This window comes from Rhinolophus sinicus, chromosome 4, assembly GCF_057876585.1.
Source record: "Rhinolophus sinicus isolate RSI-liver-muscle chromosome 4, RSI-T2T, whole genome shotgun sequence".
Taxonomy (NCBI): domain Eukaryota; kingdom Metazoa; phylum Chordata; class Mammalia; order Chiroptera; family Rhinolophidae; genus Rhinolophus; species Rhinolophus sinicus.
The window spans coordinates 34656660-34675474 of record NC_142504.1 but is presented as its reverse complement, the minus strand read 5'-3'; the positions used below and the strand labels follow the sequence as shown (position 1 = coordinate 34675474).

The 18815-nt window shown below is 38.9% G+C and overlaps 1 protein-coding gene across 4 annotated transcripts in view; it reads left to right on the top strand.

Moving 5' to 3' along the window:
* CDK14 (cyclin dependent kinase 14) overlaps positions 1-17898 on the top strand; it is a 547463-nt gene extending 529565 nt beyond the window's left edge. For all 4 annotated transcript variants that reach the window (XM_019716536.3, XM_074340704.2, XM_074340703.2 and 1 more), the window contains one exon: positions 14450-17898. The gene's annotated coding sequence lies outside the window, so the exon portion shown is untranslated. The remainder of the gene's footprint in view (positions 1-14449) is intronic.
* The last annotated feature ends 917 nt before the right edge of the window (positions 17899-18815 follow it).

The window sequence follows — 18815 nt, the reverse complement described above, 5'->3', positions numbered from 1 at the left end:
TTTCTAGGTATATGTTTGAAAAATTTAATAAAATGTTGGAAAAATATATGATCATCACATTTAGAGTACATACAACTATGTATATCACAGCAGACAGAATAAGCATTAAAATAAGTGAATGGAAGTTGGTTTTATTTTATAATTTAGTATTTTATTTCATAATTTAGTGATTTATTGAGTTAATTTAGAGGCAATGTTTTGTTTTGGGTTTTTTCCTGAGAGAAAGCATGTTTATTGTTTTGATTTACTAAAACAAAATATCCTATCAAATTACCCAAGACAATGCAGGTAGCAGAAATATATAACAGAAGCAATTGTTTGGTGCATAGAAATAAATCTATCCAGGTGCTCCTCAAATTAGGAAGGGGTTACATCCCAATAAACGTATCATAAGTTGAAAATGTCGTAAGTCAAAAATGCATTTACTACACCTAACCTACTAAACACCATAGCTTAGCCCAGCCTCCCTTCAATGTGCTTAGAACACTGACATTGGCCTACACTTGTACAAAATCAGCTTTCTGCTGCCCAGCATCACAAGAGAGTATCCTGCTGAATATCATTAGCCCAGGAAAAGATCAAAATTCAAAGTATAGTTCCTACTGAATGTGTATCGCTTTCATACCATTGTAAATTGAAAAAAAAATCATCTGCCGAACCATCATTAAATTGGGGGCGATCTGTATGCAAATTTCAAGTACAAAGAATTTATGGTCAAGAGGGATGACTGTGATACATGAGTATGTGTAGGGCTTAGCAAGACAGCCCTCCAAACAGTGAACATGATGGCGTATTTTTTCCAGATTGGGTAGTGTTTATACAGTTTTATTTGAAAGTGGTTCTAACATAAAGCTCTTCTTGCCATTCATTGTTTTCTAGTCTCTAAATATTTCTTTGCTTGACTTCACACCATTAATCTTAGTAATTCCCCTCTACCCTATCTGCTTCAAATACGTCTTAACTGAATCACCCATCTCTAGTACATAGACAGTCTTAACCACACCACATCCCATGGACCTAAAGAAAGAGTTGCCCTGTTCTTCTTTACATTTTACCGGGCATACGTCAGTCCCTAAAAATCAACCTGTTAGCATTTTCCCTAATAAGGAAGTACTGAGAGAGATGAGATTTAACTTCACTGTGTTAATCCAAGCATGAGTAGTTTTATATCCTGCTTGGACCAAGGTATTCAATAATTGATTATGAGACCGACACACACTCTAGCACTAAAACTCAGGAGGTTAGGAATTAGAAAACGAAGAGCTTTTCCATTTTAGTATCTCAAGTCCTGGCTTGTTGTGCATAACATCTCATGCAGAGCCACAAAATCTAAGAATTGCAAAAGAAACAAAACCAGCTTATTAGATCTTATTGGGCTGTTTTTTTTGTACTTGTTTGTTTGTTTCACATTTGTATACTTCATACAATACACATTCTATTTACTTATAATGTGAAAAATGGAACTGTGGTGATTTTTTTTTTTTACCATGGTAACATGAAGCAACAAAGTCATGAGATTTGGTTTTTTGTTGTTGTTCCAAATGACCCAGTGTTCAAAGTCACAACTTTTGAAAAGAATTTAACAGGGCATCATGAGACATATAGGTGCTTAGAGTGCAATTTTAGTGCCAATAGACTGGAAAACAAGCAGCATTACCCAGACAAGACAGGACTTTGTTCTTCAGCATCTGTGTGAAGAGGAAATAAGAGCTTTCTGAGATGTGCTCCCATTCACAGATGTGGAAGAGAAGTTGTCACATTCCTGACTTACCACACTTTGTGTGGGATCCTGGTTTGGGGCAAGGAAAAGGGGATTGCGTTGCCTCTCACCATGAGCGTTCAATACTCTTAACTCCATTGTTGCCACAAGTGGACACTAAAAACACAGGAAGCATCCCTTAATCCATGAGCCTGGTGTGTGCCAGCTACTGTCATTGCACTGTCCAGCTCTGTCGCCAATGGAAGTGAGACATTGACCCAGGCCTGCAACCACTGTTCTTTGCTCTGCCACTAAACCACTGAGTGGTTGGCACTTTAATTGTTTTATACCAGGTGGAAAGTAATTATGTTGATGTGAATGGTTTATTCATCAGACATTACAGCCTTCACATTTTTAATGAGCTGGAACTCCTAGTCCACAGTGAGCAGCCCCAGTGAATCAAGACAAAAGTGTAGTGATGACGTTTGCTAATTCATTGCAGTTGCTCTTTAAAAGATTTGATGGTATTTCAGAACTCCAAATGCTGCAATTTAAAGTCTGTCTGAGGTTGTGTGCTAATCAAAAACAGTGAATCGTGTTTGAGTTACGAAAGGACAGCAGAGAAGTAAAGCTAGGAGTTAGTGCATATCGTTTTCCTTTTCTTTTTAAATGCATGGACAAATATAAAGACACAAGCGAACAAACTGTTTATTGAGCATCGAAGGCATCTTTCTGGTGAATGAAATGTCCAAAGTATCCCCGTGAGCTACGTTTTGAAAACTGCAGTCCTTGGGAAGCAGTTTAGTTTCTATGTCATCATTAATCTAGGATATTTCACACAGGTAGACTAAGACCTTTTCTACATTAACTGTTACACACCTGGTGCTTTGTGAGCAACAGTCATTTGAAGAACTGGTTGCATTATCTGATTGGATGGCATCCTGAAGAAGACAGCTATTTATCCATAAACTTCACAGAAGCAGCTGAGCCGTCATCTGTGTGAAAATACTACGTAATTGTCCTTGGGTTGGAACCTGACAGCTCCCTACTCAAAATCCTCTAAGACCTCCTCACCACACAGATAAAGCCCAGACTCAGCACAGCGTGGAAGGCTCTCCAGTCCACCACTTTCACCTACCCTCTCCGCTTCCCCTGCATCTGGTTTCTGACACCCAAATATATGCCTGCCTTATTGGGCATTCACTGCCTCCCAGAGCCTTTGGCTATTCAGGAAGGCTCTCCTTCCTCCCTTTCTACACATTACGTTTTTATTTCTCGCTCAAAGCCCAGTTCTTCCTCATTGGCCTGGTACCTCTAGGATAACATTGCATTTTCCATTTTGACTTATAGGTTGTTACTAACCTGGCCAGCATCCCCTCCCAAACTCTCGAGGCTCCGAAGGGCAGCAGTGGTGTGCTGGTAAATATTTAACAGCCGGCTCTCCAGAAAGAAAGCAGCAAAGCCCTAATTGGTCATGCTTCTCTTGTATCTCATGGTGTAATCCCTTCTTCCATTGCCCATTTCAAGAATGGCTTTGTTTCTTGAAAATGTTAACATCTGACTAGTGGGCCAGTTCAAGCCAGCTCTAGACCACAACTGGGACCTGGTTTTAACAGTCCTCGTTATTCTCCCCTTCTACCCAAAGCCCTGTGCTTTGCTTAACAGTAGATGCTCACTGCATAAGTTATATAAACGTCTAATCACTATGTTGTACACCTGAAACTAATATAATGTGGTGTGTCAATTGTAATTGAAAAATTAGAAGAAGAAAAAAATAGACGCGCAGTAAATGTTTCCTGAACTGATGGTTTGGCTCTGCCACTGCTCATTGAAGGGGGCCGGGGGTCATTTGCCACAGAGATTCAGGCAGTATTTACACTTCTTGTCGTTTGAGAGTGGTGGCCTTAGCCATCTCCTCCGTGCCACACTGCGCAATCATGTGTGAATATAAATAGACGGATTTATTATAAGTGCAACTGAGAATTGTCATGAAGAGCAAGTTGAATGTCTTGAATTCAACAACCTCATTAGAGCAGAATGTGATCCACCAAGGCTTCAGTTAAAAAATCTTGCAGGGGAAAGTCAAAAACACCGAGTCAAGGCAATAAGTGAAAATTCCGTTGGGAGAGTTGAGAGGAGAGAAGGCTGTGGGCTTAGTTCCCACCTGCTCTTCAGCAAATCTCTTGCCATTCTCAGTGTTTAGCATTTGTAATACTTTCGTGATGCACATTTTGGAATTGGAATGTCGGCGTGTTTTAGTTCATGTAGTAAAGTGCCAAACTTGCTGGCTCTGTTTTTATAACAAACTCGGAAATTAACACTATGTCAATCCTGTTGTTTCTGGTGGGGTGGTCCACTCATTCTGGTTTGCCCAAGTTTTAAAACGGAAAGTACTGCATCCTGGAAACCCTCTCCATTCTAAAAACCAGGACAGGTGGTCACCCCGGTTCCCATAAAGATCATGGATCCTATAGTGGGTATTTAACCCTGGAACATACCTCTTGCTGCCGCTATGCCAGAAGACATTGAACCAGTGACTAAAACGGTTAGAACTTTTTTAAAAGTACAATTTATAGAATCTCTTCTCTTCTTAGGGTCCTGGTCCTATTTTTTCAGGCACGTTCATTAAATGAGAGGATAAAAGGAAAGGTACTTTAGGTAGGAGGAAATGCTACATGGGCACAAAATGCTGGTGTTCTTTTCTTCCACTGATACACATGTGTCATGATTATACCTATCAGAACTCATCTTGCATTTTATAGAAAGACAGCAACTTCTTCTAGTAGCATAATGTGTATCCAAGTACTTTAAAATAACCAATTATCATTTTGTGGAGAGTTGCATGTTGTCTTTGTCAGATGTCTTTGCATGTAGATCAAGCCTTAGCTTTTGTGAGTCCTTACTCGGTGGTTTCTCCTCTGTTGAGAAGTTGTTCGTTGGCACTGTTCATACTGAAAAGCAGCTACATGGGGAAGAGTTGGTGGGGAGCTTAGCGGGCTCTCCGGCATCAGCACCCCTCAGCATGTGCTGTTGGACCCTTCTTGCTGTCAGCAGACATTTCCTGGTAGAAATGATATGCAATGGTAGTGTCCACAGTGTGTCACCACGTGACAGTATCAGAATGTGCCCCACGGGAATAGATGTTTCTGCTATGATATCCGTGATGTGATATGTTCCTACCTGTGTTCAGCAAAATATTAAAGTAAAAATTGTATGGCTTATGGGAAAAAAGAGAATAAAGGGCAGACCAATCAAAATGTATTCAACTTGGTCTGTTCAGTGTACTATTATCAGAATACTGTAGACTGGGCAGCTTCTAAACAACAGAAATGTATTTCTCACAGCTCTGAAGGCTGGAAGCCCAAGATCAGGGTGCCAGCAGATTCTGTGTCTGGTGAGGACCCCCTTCCTCTTCTTGTTGTGTTTTTACATGACAGAAGGGGCAAGAGCACTCTCTGGGGTGTCTTTATAAGAGCAATAATCACACTCATGTGGTCTCATGACCTAACCTCCTCCCAAAGTCTCCACCTGGAAATCCCATCACATTGGAGATTAGGTTTCAACCTACAAATGTGGGGGTGGGGGGTGGAGGGACACAAACATTCAGTCTCTAGCACTCGCAAAAGCAGTATAAACACTAATAAGAATTACTAGCACAGTTTACATGTGAAAGACGCTGGATGGAAGGATTGAGGATGCTGAACTTTGGATGAAGGGGCAAAATGTGCCAAGATCTAGGGAAATTGTACAAGAAACAATTCCGAGACAGAACAAACAAAACAGACACGAACTCATAGGTAGAGAACATTTTGATGGTTGCCAGATGGGAGGGGGGTTAGGGGTGAGTGAGAAAGGGGAAGGGATTAAGAAGTACAAATTGGTTTGTTACACAGTAGACATGGGGATGTGGGGTATAGCATAAGAAATGTAGTGAATAATACTGTAATCGCTATGTTTGGTGTTGGATGGGTACTAGATTTATCAGGGTGACAGGTGGGAGGAGACTTGGGGGACAGGTGAAAAAGGTGAAGGGACTAAGAAGTACAAATTGTAGTTACCAAATAGTCACAGGGATATAAAGCAGAGGGAATATAGTCCATAATATGGTTATAACTAAGTATAGTGCCAGGTGGGTACTAGTGAGGGGGATCACTTCTTAAATTAAACAAATGCCTAACCACTATGCTGTACACCTTAAATCAATATAAAATAATTTCGAATGTCAAAATAAATATATAAATAAAGTGTAAAAAGACAAAAACAAAAACAATTCCAAGACAGCATGTGGCCAGACCAAGCCAACAAGGAAAGAAGCATGTGGAGTAAATGGACATCGTGTACAGTACCGTACATACTCCAGCTTGCATACAACTGTGTTTATGTCTCTTGCACATGGCTACTGTGATTTGGTGGCTCAAAACTTTAACAATAGGAAGAAATCTCTCCCATGAGCCAATGCGGCTTTTGGTTTATGCTGACACCATTCTCTATTTACCAATTATAGGTGACCTAACTTACGCTACAGAAATGCGTGTTTGAACTTCGCAAATTTCTGCTGAATAAGATGGTTCACGAGACAGATTCAAATTGTATGTCATCATATATACTGATTTCAAGCCCTTAGCATGAAAACTGCTTGTGCTTCAGCACATTGGACAATAATACTAATCAAATTTTAATTTGAAAAATTAAATTCGTCCAAAATGAAGGCACATCTCCTCTCAGATCTTTTAATTAAAGTCAGACCTGAACTCTTGTGTTTCTCTGACTGCTAAATACTTAGAAGTGGTTTTGTGAGATTTGTGTGTGTGTTTTATTTTTTAAAAATGTACATACTGCTGGGTTACATGACTTTGTATTTGGTTTATTTAAATATATTTTAGTAGAATTGTAATATATAAGGAAGGTTAAGTTGTCAGAATCCTATTTAATTAACTTATACTCACTTGAGAGCCACTCAGGTGTAAAGGTGTGCTGAGCAAACAACGCTTCAAATATGAAATCCTTGAAAAGAATAAGCAATATTTGGTAAAGCCTTTTCTATTCTTAACTTTGTCATTACAACTATTTCAATGAACTATTTGAAACAGTATACGCATGTATGTATGTGTGTATGATTTTATATTTATGATTATATATACATATTTACATATATATGTATATATACATATATATGATTTTTTTAAAAGATTGTGTCTTGGTGGTTCTTAAAAGACCTAGATTACTACTTTCCCTGCACTTCTTTCAGCCTTCTCTGAAACGGGACAGGCTCCCAGAATTGCCATTCTTTAGTCCACAAGTGCCTAAAATATGACCAGAATTTTACATTTACATAAATCTGATTTAATAAGCAGTCACACCATTAAAATAGAGCATTCTTTTCAATCATAGCTAATTACACATCATATAATGCTTGGTCTTTAATGAGGATTTCAATAAATGTCCGTTGATAATGATAATTATTGAAATGATATGTTAAGTCAGTCTCCTCATGTGAGAAATGCTTTGTTTTAAAATGTTAGACTTATAGCTTTGCCTCAACAATTTTAATTAAAATCACCACTTGGCACGAAGCTGAAAATGTGCAAAGTTGCTGCAATTAGTCCATTGTGCATCCATATGGATGTTACCAAACAGCTTTCAACTTAAAGGATTTGGGCTATTTTGAATGATGGACCTTCTGTTAAGCTTAAAACAAAAGCCTGTCTATCTCTGCATTCATTTTAATTAATATTCTCTTGCTGGTCTCAAAGATGTGTTCTCTTCTGGAGGGAAGAAGCATGATTATCATAAATCAGAAATAAGTTACAGAAGTAGGTTTGACTAATTTTCTACTTCCTTCTGCTTTATCCCATTCCTTCCTACCCCCTAAGGAGCTTCAGTGCAATGTCAGGTAACTGAAAGTACTGATTTCAGATGTTCTAAAAGAAAACCTGTATTTCTAGCCAAATCGTAACATAATTAAACTCAACTGAAAAATGAAGAAATTAAGCTGGCCCCAGATTTTGTGAAGTCAATATGAAATTTAAAACTTACCATTTGGAGGCTAACGTTCATATAAAATATATAGTATAAAATTTGTCTATATGTGTTAATTATATATACACATATATATATATATGTGTGTATATATATATATATATATATATATATATATATACAAATGAGTACATGTGTCATATATGTATGTATTTGTAGATATACATGATATTTTTACTTCAGAGAGATACGGATTTGCCTAGGTACTTAGGGGTTAGCCACCTAACTTGTGGATTTAGTTTTCTACGGTAGCCAACTCTGCTTGAAGATGAATTAGGTACAACAGATTAATTTGGTTGTTTTTCTTAGTATTTTAAGAAAAATCAAACTCAAAGTGGCCCAGCCTGGTAGGTTTTCTTTTTCCTGGCTATTTTTCATGTGAACTCTTATTATCATGGTATTTGGTATTCTGAACTTTGTGTTCCATGAAAACAAACAATTCTAAAGGAAGTTATATGTGCTAGTTAATGTCCTGATTTTCTAACTATTTTCCAACGTCTTCCCTACAACCATACTCCATATACCTTCAGAAAGATATTCCATGACCACTGGAATCCTCTGACTATCTGGGTGCCCAATTTAGGCCGATCTTGAATGCTGCTTTAAAAAGTAGACAGCTAAAATGATCCCCGCAAATCTTCACCAAATTTTTATGAATAAGAAATACGAAAATTACAAAGCAGAATTATAATTTACTAGAACACATGGGTAAAATCATTAATCCAACATGGAGGTGAAAAGGTGGGAAATCAGTAAGTCTACTCTAGAACACCATTATAGCAAATCCTGGATTTTTTGTTATTTGTTTTATTCCAGCATTATGGAAATTCATTCACCACAGCCACTGGATTTGGCACAAGATACCCCAATTCTTCCATACCATCTGGATTTTTACCTTTTATTTCCTTTTTAAAAAAACATGTAGTTAATTATATATCTATTCTTAAATGCCTCCTATGTACCAGCATTTTGGATTCTACATTAGAAAAGAAGGTTGAAATTAGTTTTGCTCTAGGTTGGAAACAGATAAAAGCTAAACTTGGTCAAATGATATACATTGTCTTTCTTGAAGAGAATTTAATCATTTTATAATTGTATACTGTCTTTGCTATCATGAGGTAGCTTTCTTTCTATCGAATTTTAATAATTCTTCCCTCTCCATTAGGCATCTTTACAAGGAAGTCTCTCAAATAGAAATGAGCACAGAGTTTCACATATATCCTTGTAAATATCCTTTCACAGTGTAGGCAATGAAAGGAAAACCTACAGTTGTTTTCATTTGGAACCAAAATAATCACTAGTCTCCAGTGAAGACTTACAGGGAAAAAAATGGGGGTGGGGGGCGAGTCTTCCTGTAGAAAAACAAATACTTTATGAAATTGTGAGAGGGCAATGCAGCAGAAAAAAAATTAAAAGTTAGAAAATAAGAACAATAAAACCAACACAACACCTTAGAGTGGGTAAATAGGATAGTGAAAGAGACCATCTGATCCCACGGAAGCACCCTGAGCTGGGCTCCTCGGCTGTGTCATCCCACTGACGAGTAAACTCTGTGTATGTGTGTGTGTGTGTGTGTGTGTGTGTGTGTGTGTGTGTGTGTGTGTGTACACATGGAGATTTAACAGGGAGCACAGAGGGAATTAGAAAGAGCCTGGCCCATTTTTAATTTGGGTCTGTTTGCTTGCATTTAGCACTTAAGGGCTCTACATTCAGTTTGCTCAAAAGAGTGATGAAGCTCTCCTTGCTTATGCCTCAAATCAGAAATGCATGAAGTGCAGCTGCAGAGATAATACATTTTCCCCAAAGGCTTTGGCTGAGCAAATTAGGTGTCAATGGGGTGCCTGCGCAGGCAGTACTCTCTCTAATTAGTCTCTTGAGCCTAGTTGGTGGCGGGTATGAGATGATCTAATCAATTGGTCTGTGTCTGATGGTTCCTGTAAAAATCCTACCAGGCCGACTCTCTCCCACAGGTCACCCACCTGCACAGCAGGACTGCTCATTTTCATTTTTCATCTCCTCCATCACATGATGCTGACAGTTGGTTTTAAGAAAATTGAATCCAAAAAATATCTAGTTCATAGGGCACATGGGTCAGAACAAAGTTGCATTATGGGTACCAGCGATCCAATTAATTAATATTTATAGCTGAGAAGCTCTATGTAGATAGTTCTGAATAAGGATTTTATCAATAAAATCCAATTTCTTGTTTAAAACATTCGTTTCTAGAGAAAGAACATTGTAAAAGCAGAAAGCGAGATAAAAATGGCATCCACTAATCTAATGATTTATATACCTATGAGTTGATACACACAAAGCTGATCTTAGAATTCATATTCAGTGTTCATTTGTATTGTGTATACAGTCTATTTTGATAATTAAGTGTAAGGGATGGATTTACATTGCTATTATATTTTGCTTCCCTTCGAATGTCGTATACCCTCTTCTCCTTCCACCTATATCTCCACCCATCAATGTATGATTACATCTAGATTTTAAAGAATTTTTCTAGCAGTAAACTGATCTACCTTACATGTATGTAGTCCTTGAAAATTGAAACATGTTTCTCAAAGAGGGAGAAGGGACATCCCATGCGGCTAGTGACCAATATGGCACAATTTGGGCTATAGAGTCATCTCACAGAGATGGAAAAGAGTCTGGCTCTCATTGGCACCTCCCTTCTTCTTCCTTTTCTTTTTTTCTTTTTTTTTTTAACTGTTGCCTCCTTTCATTAAATGTCTGAGCCCAAACCTAAGTCATGGATTTATCCACAATCACTGTGTTCACCATTTATTATTCAATTATTATTGTTATGTATTATCCTTTATTATCCAATTCTGCTTATGCCCTGGGTTAGGAACATGCAATTCTCTTAGAGATTCCACTCAAAGAATCAGGTCAGAGGCAAGGACAGACACCATCAATGGCTAAAAAAAAAAAGTCTTAAATCAACCCAACAGGATAGTAACATGCGATGGACTCTGGTGACCATGTAGTTTATTGTGACATGAAATCAAATGTACTGAAACGCAAATCATTCCTCTCAAATAAAACGCCATAGGGTGTAAAAACGAAGCTTGGCCTACGGGGAGGTGCTAATGCTGCCCACCTTTCTCCGCCGGTAGTGTATCTGTGGGTGGTCTGCTCTGTACCCAGGACTGTGCTCTAGAGCTCAGGCACAGCATGCCCTCAGCCAATGTGCCAGGAGAGAACTCTACATCCGAGAACATCTTCCTCTCCCACATTTTCAGAGTCTACCTTTCCCCTTCCTATCCATTCAACAACTATTTACTGAGCTGGGTCTGGATTATGCTCTAGAGACACAATGGTCAACACAACCAAGCTTAATTGAGAACATAATGTTGCCATGTGCCCCCTTCCTTGCCGCCTCCCAGGCAGTGTCCCCACACCTCAAGAGCGACTAAATGAAGTCATTAGTTCAGGCGGTCATCTTGGGCACTAGGTCTGCATTCTGTTGGTTAATGTGATGGCGTGGAGGAGAGCTAGGCCATGACTTTACCATTTCAGTGTGACTGTACGGGCTCCATGCATAGGCAAGCAGATGGCAGGACAAGCCCACAGCTCTCCCAGGCAGCCTGGGAAAGCTGGAATCTCAGCTGCTATTTAAGCCATATGGAAGAGAAAGGGAATTTTGGTTATCTGCTTAATAAAAATATCAAGGTTGATAGTGGGATTGGGCTGGAGATGCCTGTGGAAAGGTGTGGTTGAAATACTGCGGGGACAGGTACTCTCTCTCACCCTGATGTCAGGGACCTCAGTAAAGATGTCAGTGCCTAAACCAGAATGCATGATCACATGGGCGCAATGAACAAGGGTAGATTTTCTGTATTTCCCTGGAAGAGAAAGAGATGAGATGGGGGCTAAGGCCATAGTTCCCATGTAATCATTTCTGCTGGAGTGGTGACTTTTTAAAGAAGAGGTTTAATAAAGGCATATCTGGGCTACCTGGCAGAGGTGAGGGGTGGCCAAATGAGCCACATACAGAACTGTTCCACAAGCAGCAAGTGTGTGAGCTAGCAACTGAGGAGTCAGACTCAGTGGTAGTGAAGGGCCTATGTGTGGTACCCATCCACTCCCAGGCCTCTCCCAAAACATAAGGTAAGGACTTCTGTTTACATTTGGCTCAGTTATTGAGAACAGAGAGCTCTTCAGAGTGGAATGTCATCCCTACTTCACACGATATACCAAAATTAACTCAAAATGGATTCAAGATCTAAATGTTGTAAGGACTAAACTCTTAGAAGGAAACATAAGGGTAAATCTGTATAACCTTAGATCTGACAATGGATTTTTAGATATAACACCAAAACCACAAGCAACAAAGCAGAAAATGGATTAATTGGACTTTATCCAAAATAAATTTTTTTTGTGCATCAAAGAACACTATCAACAATGAAAAGGCATTCCGTGGAAAGTGAGTAGATATTTGGAAATCAAGGGGTTAATATCCAAAATATATAAAGAACTCCTGCAACTCAACAACAGAAAGACAAATCACCCAATTAAAAAATGGGCAAAGGACTTAGATATTTCTCCAAAGAAGATATACAAATGGCTAACAAGCACATGAAAAGGTGCTCAACATCACTAATCATTAGGGAAATGCAATGAAAACCACAGTATGATAGCAATTCACACCCACTAGGATCAAAAAAATAATAATAATAGAAAGCAACAAAAGCAAAGGTGTGGAGAAATTGGAGCCTTTGTGTATTGCCGGTGGGAATATAAAATGGTTCAGCCAATATGAAAAATAGTTTTCCAGTTTCTCAAAAGTTAAACGCAAAATTGCCATATAACCCAGCAATTCCACTCCTAGGTATTTACCCCAAAGAATTTTAAACAGGTATTCAAACAAATACTTGTACATGGATATTCATAGCAACACTATTTACAGTATCCAAAATGTGAAAACAATCCAAATATGCATCAACTCATGAATGGATAAACAAAATGTGGTATATCTATAGAATGGAATATTATTCACCATAGAAAAAGAAGGAAGTACTGATGCATGCTATAATACAGATGGACTTTAAAAACATTATGTTATGTGAAAGAAGCCAGACACAGTAGGTTACATACTGTGTGATTCCATTTGTATGAAATATCCAGAATAGGTAAATACATAAATACAGAAAGCATATCAGTGGTTGTCAGGCTGGGCCAAGGGTAGAAAGGGAGTGACTGCTTAAAGGATATGGGGTCTCTTTTAGGGATGACAAAATGTTTTGGAACTAGATAGACGTGATGGTTGCATAACATTGTAAATGTACTAAATGCCACTAAATTATATGCTTTAAAAGGTTTAATTTTGTTATACAAATTTCACCTCAATAATAAAAACAAAAGATGGAAGGTTAACCTTCTAAAAAAATCATCATAGTTAGTAGGAGAGATGAGTAGAGAGGGTGGTGAGGATACTATCCTCAACCGAAGGATCGGAGCTTTTGGCTTTCATGGTCAAGGTCGTGCCATGCAGAGATGAAGTCCTTGGTCCTACAGCCCGTGTGGGGGACAGTGGGGCAACTGCACTGTGAGGTCTCCACAAAAGGCCAAGGTTCGCTCTCTGCCCGGGAAGATGACAGTGTGGAATAATAGAAGGGGACAAGCAAGCCTGATCAGGCCTTGATGACCGCAAGCCTCTAAACCAAAATGACGGATTGATTCTGGCCTCAGTGGAGCTGATGTTTGGAATCTCTGGGCTGTGTGAATTGAACCCGGAGTACAGTGGTACCTTGGTTTTCTAACATAATCCACGAGCTCTGAAACATTCGAAAACAGCCGACAGCTAGGCCTCAGGATCTTTTACTCAGGGGAAGCTGAGTGACATATTCGACTTCTGAGTCATGTTCGAAAACCAAAGCATTTACTTCCGGTTTACATAATTCATAAACCAAAATGTTCGTCAACAGAGATGTTCGAAAACCGAGGTACTACTGTATTTCTTTTCGGCTTTCCTGTCAAGACATTCTTTTCCCACCCTAGAGACTTGATTAAAATGCTTAAGGACCAGAAAGAGATGTGGACAGGAGCAGCGTAAACGTCCCTTTTCTCTTCTTGAACCATTCATGTTGGAAGTAGTTACCGAGTGTCAGCAGGCATCATTGAAAACACACCGTCATATACAGGAAGTTGGAAAGAGGCTAGCAATTCAGGTCCTGCTGGCCAATTTTCATGCTGCTGAAACTAGGTCTGATAACAGGCAACCGAGGAATTATAGACACCTGGGGTTTTTTTCTTTTTTTTGTTTAAGCATGTATGTGATCCAGTTTTCTGTTTCTTGTTCAGAACAATGAACATACTGTATGTCCTCTGACTGCCTGTATGATGCTACAGACACTTGATTAAGACCAGTATTACTATTGATGATTTGGGGAGGGAAATTTGCCGAATTTCTTTTTCTCTAAATAATCCAAGAGGAGGTTAGATCATCTAAATTCATGGAGTTAAATTCTCCTAAGGGAAGAAAATGCAGTCAGAACATTTGTTTATCATATTATAAGAACTTTTTGGGTGAAGGAGACTATTTTTCCTTAGATGCTCGGGGTGGCTATGAAGAAAACGGATGGACTCACTCTGGCCTGACCGATTTTGATGTCTCATGTAATTTAGGAAAAATGAATGATGTAAAGTTTTTTTGTTGTTTTTTTTTAAAACCATATAACAATTTTCTCTTTTTCTCCTTCCAAGATTAAGTTGTCATCATTCTGGGAAGAATAGAAAACATTAATGAAGTGGCCAGTAATACGGAAGGCATCACGGATCGGTTTCCTTTCACTCCCTGTGGTGGATTTCACTTACAAGAAAATTGAAGCTGGCAAGACCCTGTTTTCTCTGCAATTTATTTAAAACCTTGCACGCACTTGGCTACCTTGTGATTTCCAAGAACTATGTGAAGATTAAGCTTTGCTTACTGATACATGGCATGTATTCTTTTCAGTCTTTTGTGTTTGATTTTGTTTGATTTCCCCCTCTGCAGCACAGCGTCTCTGTAAAGGTTTTTATGCTTTTACCAACCACGTCTTAAATACATTAAGACAACACATTTGGTGTTCACACTTGTTCAGAAATGTCTGTAGTTAAAAGCCACATAGTGGCATAAAACAATGTGTGTTTTCCTTGAGACCAGGGCACATTTCGCAACTACCAGGAAAGAGCTGTTTAGCTAAAGCAAACCCATGTCCTCCAACTGTCATGACAACATGGTCCCTGGCCTTGGGGCCCGACTTGTCGCTTACCTTTTGAGGACATTTGCAAATGTGTTCTTGTTTGTTTTTGTTTTTTTCTCTCTTGGAAATAACTGCACATTTATATAGGATATCAGAATATGCTTAGCATTTTCAAGCCACATAGCATGACTGTTTTCCAAGTAGGTTGAAAGTGGAGAGACAAGTATCAAGCATTAAGACAACAAAGACAGGGATAATAAATTGCTTACTTTTCAACCTTTGGAGATTGAGGTAACTTTTTACATGTTTTCTGGGTCTTGTCAACATCTTATTTTTCCATCCACTCTTTTACATTTTGTCAGTATTTTCTTAATGGAGAAAAGAGTGAGGAACAAAATGTTTAAAACTTAGGTGCACAAGAATTGGATGTGCTGGGTTAGCCCTGAAAACCATCGTTGCGAGTTAACGTTTAAAAAGCAAATTACAAAGTTATCAAGAGCTAAACATTTGCTCATTTACACCAAAGCACCTTTAAGTTACATTTTTTTAAACATTCCAAGCTGATTGGAAATCATCGTTGGGAACCCTAACTTTAAACAGTCTCCTGGAAAAACTGTTTGAATGCAGGTTTTAGAAGCAATACAGGCGTCCTGCTTTTAAGATGGAAAGGGGAAAAAAGAAGGGCCAGACTTCCTTTGTTTAAAGAGAGTTGAGAGACCCTGGAGGATGAAGGCAAGCGTGTGGCATGGAGGGGAAAGTGGATTGGGCATTTGTTGAGCTTTGATCCAAAGGGAGAGCTGTCTGATGCAGGCCAGTCTCCCAGTGGGGCAGGCCTGGCTGCAGAATCCCAGGCCAACGGAGTGGTTAGGACATTCATCTATAGCATGAAACCTAGCTCCTTGGGACACAAATTCCTATGGAAATACTTCCGTGTACATTGTTTTACATTTTCCTATTACTCAGATAGAAGGAGAGACCAAGAACTTGAAATGCATCGCACTTTTGGATATCAAGACTAGGAAGAATGAGCCAGTTTGAGAAAGACTTTCTATGCGAGTCAAGTGAGGGAAAAGCTTCCCTATAGCCAAACCCAATATAACTAGGGAATTAGACTCAGAATTCCTAAACGTTAAAATTGTACCTTCTTTGGAGTGAGGTGTGAGTATATATTCAAGGTCACAATCCACCCTGTCCAAAAGTAGCATTCTTTGTAAGCTTCTAAGTGCTTTCATTGTAAGCTTCTAAGTGCTAAGCAAGGAATTATTTACTGATTGGTTTTACAGAAAGCAAAAGTTACACATGGCTAGAATGTTTAGTGTTTGCTACCTAGAAATCTTTCCCATTCTTCTTTCATACATTCCAACCTATTGGAAACCTTTAGAGGTATTTTGATTCCACATGTACTTAAATTAGGATTTCTTAAACTAAATATGGAGAAGAAAATCTTACATGCAATCAAACACAGCCTTGCCTGTGACTTACCTTGAATTATTATTCATTTGGGGAAGAGGCATAACTTTTGGATTTTACTAAGTTTAAAACCAAGAGCAACTGATCATTAAATCTTGCTATTTAATAAGCTTTCTAATTTGAAAATATTTGGTGTTAAAAGATTTCAATTAGGAATGTTAGAGTCATTCCGAGATACATGTCCCTGTCATAGCCAGCTTCTCTTGGGAAATGAAATATAATACACTCAGTGGGGTAGGGGGGATCTGTTTTATTACAGAGACATACCTCTCACAAGATTTTATTTAGGAGGTTTGAGTTACCCATCCTCGCTATTGGTATAGGAAATCCAAAGTTTGATTTGTCTTTCTCTCCTTTCCTCTCCCATTGGCAATCACGTCCTCTCTCCCTTTCTTTTCCCACCTTCTCTAGCTGAGGGCAGTCATGAAAATCGTTACAGAATGTGTTCATTAGCAGATTTGCTATTCTATTGAGAAAGCACTGGAATGTTGTGTGAGATTATTTTTATATGAAGGAGTAGCTTGAATTCAAACAGTTGCAATAGGAAGAACACATTAGCATGATTGCATCAATGCAACATCACTGCACACACAGTCTTCTAAAAGGAACTTTGGGACTTCATTTCCATGTTCTTAAAGGAACAGTTTGGTTGACTTAAAAATACAAGATATGTAGGACATGAAAAACATGTTTGCAGCGCTCAGAAGAAAACGGGGTATAAGGCAGGGGTGGCTGTCCATTCACTGATACTAGGATGAGAAGCTATTTCTACCTCTCAAGAGTGATGAGAAAAGTTTCCAGGGGTGCCTCCCGGCTTGCAGAGAAAGCACAGCCTCTGGGTATCCTTTCCTCAGTGAGTATGTGATAGCCAGTGTAATCAGTACCCTAGGTTATGCGTCTATAAGATACTCATCTGTGAATATTACTGGTTTTGTAATCTTTGTTATATAAGAGGATGTTTAGGCTGTACATACTGGGGTAGATTATTGCCTGTCCCCTATACATAGGAATATGTGGCATAATCGCACATAACTTCCATCTCTCTTATTGGCTTGTAGGCAGAAGAAACCACTTATGTTACTGCCTTGTAATTTTCTCATACACCAAAAACAAAACAAAACAAAAATCTCAAATTAAATAAACAATCTCCTATTCTCATTCCCTTCCCACAGCAACATATGTTATAGGCACATATAAAATCTACATTCTCTAGTTGGGAGTGGATTTTTTTTCTTTTATCTTTTTTTGTGTTTGTTTTTGTATGATACACTGAGATGTGTACTTTCTAACGGGGTTGGCGCCCAAGAAATGTGCTAGCATCATTCAGAAAATTATTATACTTCAAAAATGACACATAGTACGGAGAATGGAATAATACATGTTGCATATTTGTTACCAATTGTAATTTGTCTGTATTATGAAAGATGTAATGGTTTGTCAAGCTGTCACTGTTGTTTTCTTGTAACATGATATGGAATAAAATATAGCAGAATCTCTGTACATTTTCTTGGTGCATCTTCTTGGCAGGTGCCAAGCAACACTATATACTGTATCAAAGAAGCATTGTCTTAAAAATTCTTAGACACAGCCATTCTTAAAGAGGGAAATAAGAGACCAAACACACAATGCTCTTGGATGTGGGAAGGAATGAGTTTGTTGGAACGTTCCAGAAGTCTGTCAGACTCTCCCTTTCCTTGATTTGCTAAGCCAAATTTAGGGAAAGGAGTAGAGGCCGTGCAAAACAAATCTTGTGAGCTCAAGGATCTTCACAATTCCCCCGGCTCCTTACTGATGTTCACGACATGTTATATGCAGCTGGAGCCGATCTAGTTTTGTCTAATAACAATCCTACTTTTCTTTTATTGCCTCTTCTTCAATTTTTTTACATGTATCCTAAGATAAGGTGAGTGGTTTTCGCTCCACTGAATACAAATCAAAGCTTCAGCCTGCCAACATTCTTCCAGAAGCGTTGCTATTCTCTGAGCTGAGCACAGGTCCCTGAACAGCAGCTAGTGGGAGTCTACACCTGAATGGGCAGGGGGCACTGTCCTCACACTAGGATTGGCAGTGTCGCCTTGGGAGGCCGATCTCATTGCCATCATCACCTCCTTCTGTCAGATCTGTCAGCTTTGTAACCCTAAACAAACCCCCAGGAACTGATAAGCTGCTAATCAAGTTCGCTTCAGATATAGTCATCAATTTATAAATATGCTATTTGGTGATTTAAAAATGTTTTCCCTTGAAGGTAAAAATCAAAGTTCAGATCTCATGTTAAAAAGAGCCAGAACCCCTTGCTTCCACTGGGGCAGACCCCCTTCTCCGCACACCAGCAGCAGCCACTTCAAGTGTCCCTTCTCTTGCTCCTCTCTTGGAAATTCTGTGATCTCATAAGCCCTTTGCAAACTAACATTCTCACA